This window comes from Humulus lupulus, unplaced genomic scaffold (assembly GCF_963169125.1).
Source record: "Humulus lupulus unplaced genomic scaffold, drHumLupu1.1 SCAFFOLD_42, whole genome shotgun sequence".
NCBI lineage: Eukaryota > Viridiplantae > Streptophyta > Magnoliopsida > Rosales > Cannabaceae > Humulus > Humulus lupulus.
The window spans coordinates 104,892-112,018 of NW_026908824.1; positions in this window are offsets into that span (position 1 = coordinate 104,892).

A 7,127-nucleotide genomic window follows, 5' to 3' on the forward strand; every position below is an offset into this window, starting at 1 on the left:
ATTATCCACTTAAAGAAAATAATTCCTCAAATAAACAAGACTACGACAAATGTCACACTCTTAATGGTCTTGGAAGGTTCTATAGTTTTCTAGAACTTTATTTTATTTAAACTATAGTTAAATCCTTAAATAAACCTGCACACGACAAGTGTCATGTTCTTATTAATCCTATCTAAACCTTATAGTATAATAAATGGCATCTTTATAACCAACTATATTAATCACACCTTATGTTATAATTAATATTCTTAAACTATAGGTTAAACTTATAAAATCTATAAGTGTTGCTACGAGTCTTCAACTAAGTCCCATCTTGAACCAAAATCCACAGTAATAAACACACTATAACTACTACTATCTATTACTACTACTACTACTATCTAACTAGCTAAATAAATTCTGGGACTCTACAATCATCAAGTGCACATTAATGGCCAATAAATATGTTGACCAAGGGAAGTGCAAAGGTTAGAAAATGACCTATGGAGTTGTGATATCACTGGTCGAAAGAACATTGGCCGAGAAGATGGTTTTATCTTGTCAGAAAGTTATTGACCCGACCAGGTAAGAGCTTACCTAGAATGGAGGCCATTTACCCCACCAGGTAAGAATTTACCTGGTTAGGAAGTGATTTGCCCAACCAAGTTAGAATTTAACTGGTTAGAGAGTGTTTTACCCAACCAGTTACATTAGAAAGGAATTTCACTTGACCAGCCACATCAGAAGGTAGATTTAGCCGACTAGCTACATCAAAAGGAAGATTTAGCCGACCAGCTATGTCAATTTTAGTAGTGTACCCGACCAGATGTGTTTGAATCTCAAGAGTTAACTAGCCAGTGACTTCTTTACAAAATCTCAGTAAAAAATTCAACCCGAATCGCTCGTAACTACTGCATGAATCTCTCAGATATCCCAGAGTAGTAGCTATATTGTTGTAGAGTCCCAGGACTTAGTTGAACACTCATTGCAACACTTATAGATTTTATAAGTTTAACCTATAGTTTAAGAATATTAATTATAACATAAGGTTTGATTAATATAGCTGAGTATAAAGACGTCATTTATTATACTATAAGGTTTAGATAGAATTAATAAGATCATGACACTTATCGTGTGCATGTTTATTTAGGATTTAATTATAGTATGAAAAAAAGAAAGTTCTAGAAACTCTAGAATCTTCCAAGACCATTAAGAGCATGAAATTTTTCACAATCTTGTTTATTTGAGGATTTAAGCATTTTAAGTGGATAATTCAAAAATAGAAGTTTCTAGAAGCTCTAGACCCTTCCAGAACATGCCGGAATAACGTATTACTCAGTCAAACCTGATTAATCAATTCAAATTATGTTGAGAAAGTGCAATTACGTGTTTAATATATTCACGTATGACGATATATCGCAGCATAGGGGCCGATATATGGCCTACGGGAGATACGAAAAACACGTCGACTTTGCACGAAAGATTGAACTAGCCTCGGGAATACTGGGAGAGGTGATATATTGCCTATAGGGGGCGATATATCAGCCCCACCTATGTATTTTTTAAGGTTCAGTTTTTCAATTTTAAAAATAGCCTTAATCTCTTGACTTGCCTCTGAACATTTTTGACCGAGTCTTAAGCACCTGTTGAACAAATATTCAAATATTTTTCAATTAATATTCATTATTTTATTCAAGCTAAAAAGAGGTAGTTTCACTCCTTGAACTCTATAAATAGGACCTAGTACCCAGTCATTTTTCTCATCCTTCAAGCTGCTGGGGTTACTATAGTGTGATAAACACTTGGGTTGGGATAAAAGTTTTATCATCTTAATCTTTATAAACACTTGGGAAGCGAGATATAGAGTGTGTTTTCAATATCAGGGTGTAGATCGGTTCTAGTACATCTGAAGGTATTCTTATTCTCAAATTCATTTCTGTATGGTTCTTTAGTTTTCCTTAGTTTTCTTTACTCAAATCCTAAGTCGTTGTTTATGATTCTTGGTTAGGTATTTAAGTTCTTTAAACATAAGGTTTCTTTTCGGTAAGCTTCTTCTTGGTGGTTTAGTTCTCTTCTTTATCATCTCTTATCTTTAGAAATACTCACCATTCTTATTGTTGGTTTTAGGAGTGTTCCAAATCCCGTCCTTGTTCTCAAATATCCCGGTGTTGGTAAGGAAAATAGGATAGATTATGTATGATTTTATGTTTTGATATGTTTATGCTATGATATATGTATAATATGTTTTTAGTTTTAACTATATGTTTTGTTTAGATAACAAGCAAATAATTTGTTTAGATGACAAACATATCACTAGTTTAGATAACATGTCCCAATAATATATTCCTTGGGCATATGATTGTTTAGATAACGAGCCCCATAAATTTATATGACTTGTTTAGATAACTAAGCCCCGTAAATTTATGGGCATATGATTGCCTAGCTAGCAAGCCCCAAGAAGTATGATGGACATTATAATACATGTTTTATAGTCATATGTTTTGTAGTCTTATGTTTTGTTTTATGTTGTATGTGCTAGTAGATTTTCCTTGCTGGGCATTAGGCGCATTCGTTTATTTTTTATGTATGCAGGAAAATAGTTATGGTGGCGGAAGGATTCTTAGTAGCTTGGTTTGTGTATTAAGGATGAAGGGATTCGATGGACTGCGTGGCAATTCGAGGACGATGTTATTTTTAGTCTCTTTAAATTATGTTTTTATGTATTTTTTGCATTTAGCTTTGTAAACAATTTCCTTTAGTTTAAAGTTATGTTTTATTTTAAATCATGGGATCCCATACCGCTCATTTATGTATTTCAATATTTACTTTGGATATTTTAATAAAGTCATCAATATTCCTTATGCATGTTTTCTAGTAGTTTTAATGGTCCAAGGTCTTAGAAATAGTTTGGTCATTACAGTTGGTATCAGAGCAATGGTTAATCTGCATGAAGTTCTCCTTGATACACACGCTTAAGCTCCGAATCTAACCGCCAATGTAAGTGTTTATGTTATAGTTATTATGTTTATGTGTTTAGTTAACGTTTTAGCCTTATGTTTTCAGTTAAGAATGAATGGAGCATTAACCTATGAGGATATCCGAGCCACTAAGGCCTTGAAAAAAATTAGAGAGCCAAGGAATACAGTAGGAGTGCTAGAAAGAATCACTCAAAGATTACTCTTATTCCATAGGGAGATAGGTCACCTCCAAGCAACTAAGCAAATCATGATGAGAGCTACGGAGCAATATGTTTTAGCGATTAGACTTTTTAAAGATTATCCTACTGTAATTGCAGCCTTAGAAGATATATGGGAGACTATAGATAATGAAGATGAATTACCGGTAGCTATGAGATATTATTTTCTCATACTTAGGTTCACTTCTAAAATGGAATTTCAATTTACAAATGAGCAAAAACATAGAATCTTTACGAATCTTCCTCGAGGGCATTTTGAGGCTCAAGATAATAATGACTATGAGGAGATAGAAGATGATATGTTAGATGAAGGATCAGATGTAGAAGATCCTGATTTTTAGAATAGATTAGTTTCTTTATTTTATTTAATATTTTTGCTTTTATGATTGTACTTAGTGAAAACTGTTTTTCCAAATAAATATCATTGTTATTGTGATGACATGTATGAGTTTGATTATTCTTTTGCAATCATAATAAATAATAAATTTAATAAATAATGACCAAGTTCGGTGAGGGTGGATACAAATCAATGGACCGGGTTCCATATTGAGAGTTAGGCAGCCATAGTAGTTGGAACAATTTTACTGATCCCAGCCCTCCCTCAATATGGTTAACTTTGGAACAACGACGAGTTTCGAGCCTGAGAATTAAGCCCACTGAAACAAACGACGTGGCCAATATTCGCAGTGGGAAGGAGCAGCTCCCACGTAGTAAGCCCACTAAAAAATTGAAAAGTACGATGTTCGATTGGTTAGGAGGACATGCTGCCTAAAAGGATCTAAGAGACGTTATCAACAACAAAAGGAAGACCACTCAAGTTGAAGGGCAAGATCTGATCTGCCCTACCAATCAAGTAGAAATACTTGACGACAGTGCATTAGATTGAAGTGCCTGACCAAGAGGTCAAAATATTGGAGCCTCGTCAGTTGCGCCAGCCATCCATGCCCAACTTGACGCGCTTACATCTGTGGTGCAAGGCTTATCTAAATGACCTTGTGGGATAGATGAAGTAGACCACAGGAGCGGCAGTCCATTTTGTGCTCGGATTAGAGCAGCCCAGTTGCCGACCAAATATAAAGCATCGGTGCTACTGGTGTATACAGAAAAAGCAGATCCCATTAGACATGTTGGGAAATTTTAGAACCAAATGGAACTGCTCGGGGTAAGTGATGATTATCGATGTAGAGTCCTCCCGAGTAAATTATCAGATACTTCCTAGGAATGGTATTGGTAGTTTACGCTGAATTCCATTACCTCATGGGAAACATTCAGGAATGAGTTTTGTAGACAATTCAGTGCTGCCCGAAGTCCACCAGTTTACGCCAACCACTTGGCAGATATCAAACAAGGAAAGGATGAATCCCTAAAGAATTATGTACAGAGATTCATGAGAGAGGTCAATAGAGAAACTACTGTAGGAGATGAGGGGAAGATGGTTGCCATATCCTTTGGAATCACTTACCGAAGCCCCTTGTTGGATAGTATTCATAGAAATCCAATTTCAACACTTCAACAATTTCTTGACCGAGCGGACAAGTATATGAAATTGGATGATGCTATCGAGAAAGAGGGGGAAGGTATAAACAATCCAGGTGAATCAGCTGACCCTCCTAAGAATGGTTGAAACGGTCAAAATGGTGGCAATAAACGTGGGAATAACGGGTCTGACCACCTTGAAGAAAAGAAGGCTAGGTCAGATTCAAACGACAAACTGACCAAGTATGAGCCTCGGTTCACTAATTACACCACTCTCTCGGCCAGCTGGGCAGAAATATATCTCGCTAGTCATCATGGATGTTCCCTACCAGAAGCCTCCACCCAACAGGAAATAGATTAGTAAGAGAGAGATGAATAAGTTTTGTAGTTTCTATGGAGATTATGGTCACGACATGAATGAATGCAATCAACTCACGACCACACTTGGTTGGGTATAGTAACAAAGCAAGGGAAATATATTTTCGGACACTTCAACATGGGTGGGATGCAACATCAGAAGTCATGATTGTTGAGGAGCGACCTCCAAAGAACCCTCGGTACGAGAGTGAGTCTCCTACTTTCACAGAGGATGATGCTGGACACGTCAGGTATCCCCATAATGACCTGCTCGTCATTACAGTCCGAACTGCAAATATGAAGGTAAAGAGATACCTAGTTGATATGGGAAGCTCCGTGGGCATTATCTACAAGTCATCTTTTGAAAAGATGAAATTTTCTGTTAATGACTTGAAACCATGCTCTCAAGTTATTTACAGGTTCACTGGAGAAGGATTGTCATTCGCCAGAATAATCAAGTTACCGGTCACAACAGGAGACGTTCCTAGGCACGAGACAGTCATGACAGAATTTTTTATATATGATTGCTCATCGGCGGACAATGTGGTGATTGGTCGACCACTACTCACGGCTCTACACACAGTGGTGTCTATATGGCACCTTTCTATGAAATTCCCTACTAGTGCAAGCATAGGTTGCATTCAGGGATACCAAAGAGAAGCCATGGAATGCTACAATGCTTCAGTGGTTAAGGCACAGAGGGGAACCAAGGAGAATAACATGATTGTGTGTGGGGAGAAAGAGGAATTAGTAGACGAGATGGACATCGACCAATATAACATTGTGAATTTTTCCAACTAAGAAAAGTTTTAAGAGTTACCAACTAGGAAAAGACTCTTGGTGTTATTAAGCAGCAGACCCCTTCCGGGGATGAAGTCACCACATAAGGCGTTGCCCAAAGTGAAGGAATGGATATTGATCCTCGCTTTGGGGGTTTAGAGAGTGGAGTAGGACCTATGTAAGATTTAGAGGAGGTCCCGATAGATGAGAACGAACTGAACATAGTGCTCAAAGTTGGAAAGAATTTAAAGGATGAAGTGAGGGCACAACTGGTAGAATTTTTGCAAAGATATCTAGATGTCTTCACCTGGTTTGACAAGGATTTGGTGTGTGTCTCACCAACTATGATCAGCCACGTGCTCAACGTGGATGAAAACTACCCAGTAGTTCAATAGAAGAGAAGGTTGCTTGACAAGGAATGAACAAGAGCTCTAAAAGAAGAAGTCGAGTGCCTGGACGAAAACGAGTTCATCGGGGAGGCTTACTACCTGCCTTGGTTTCTAACCCAGTGTTAGTACCCAAGTCCAATGGGAAGTGGAGGACCTGTGTGGACTTCACCAATTTGAATAAAGCATGTCCCAAGAACTATTTTCCTATGCCCAGGATAGACCAGTTGGTTGACGCAACTTCTGGTTAAGCAATTTTGTCCTTCATGGACGCTTATTATGGGTATAATCAAATAAATATGCATTCTCTTGATGAGGAGCCTACCAGCTTTCGGACAGACATAGGATTATACTGTTATAAAGTTATGAAATTCGACTTTATTAACGTAGGTGACACCTACCAGTGTTTAGTGAATGGCATGTTCTGCGACTTGATCGACAAAATATAGAGGTATATGTCGATGACATGTTGGTCAAGTCAAAGGAAGCCGAGGAGAATGTGCGATATCTAGGGGAGTGCTTTGCAATGCTTAGAAAGTATCACATGAAGTTGAACCCCCTCAAATGCTCGTTTGGGGTAAGTTCTGGGAAGTTTCTTGGATTTATTGTTAACTCACATGGGATAGAGGCCAATCCTGAGAAGATTAAGGCACTCATAGAAATGAAATCCCCGACCAGAACTAAGGATGTGCAGAGTTTGACTGGGCAAATTGCTGCTCTAAGTAGGTTTATTTCTAAGTCAACAAACAAGAGTGTCCCATTTTTTAACTTACTAAGAGGAAGCAAGAAATTTTACTGGACGGAGGAATGCGAGCAAGCATTCCAAGCCATAAAAAAACATTTGGCCCAACCTCCAGTTCTATCAAAACCCGTAGATGGAGAGGACCTCTTCATTTACTTAGCAGTCACGGAGCATGCTGTCAGCGCTGCTCTAATACGAGAGGAAAATAAAG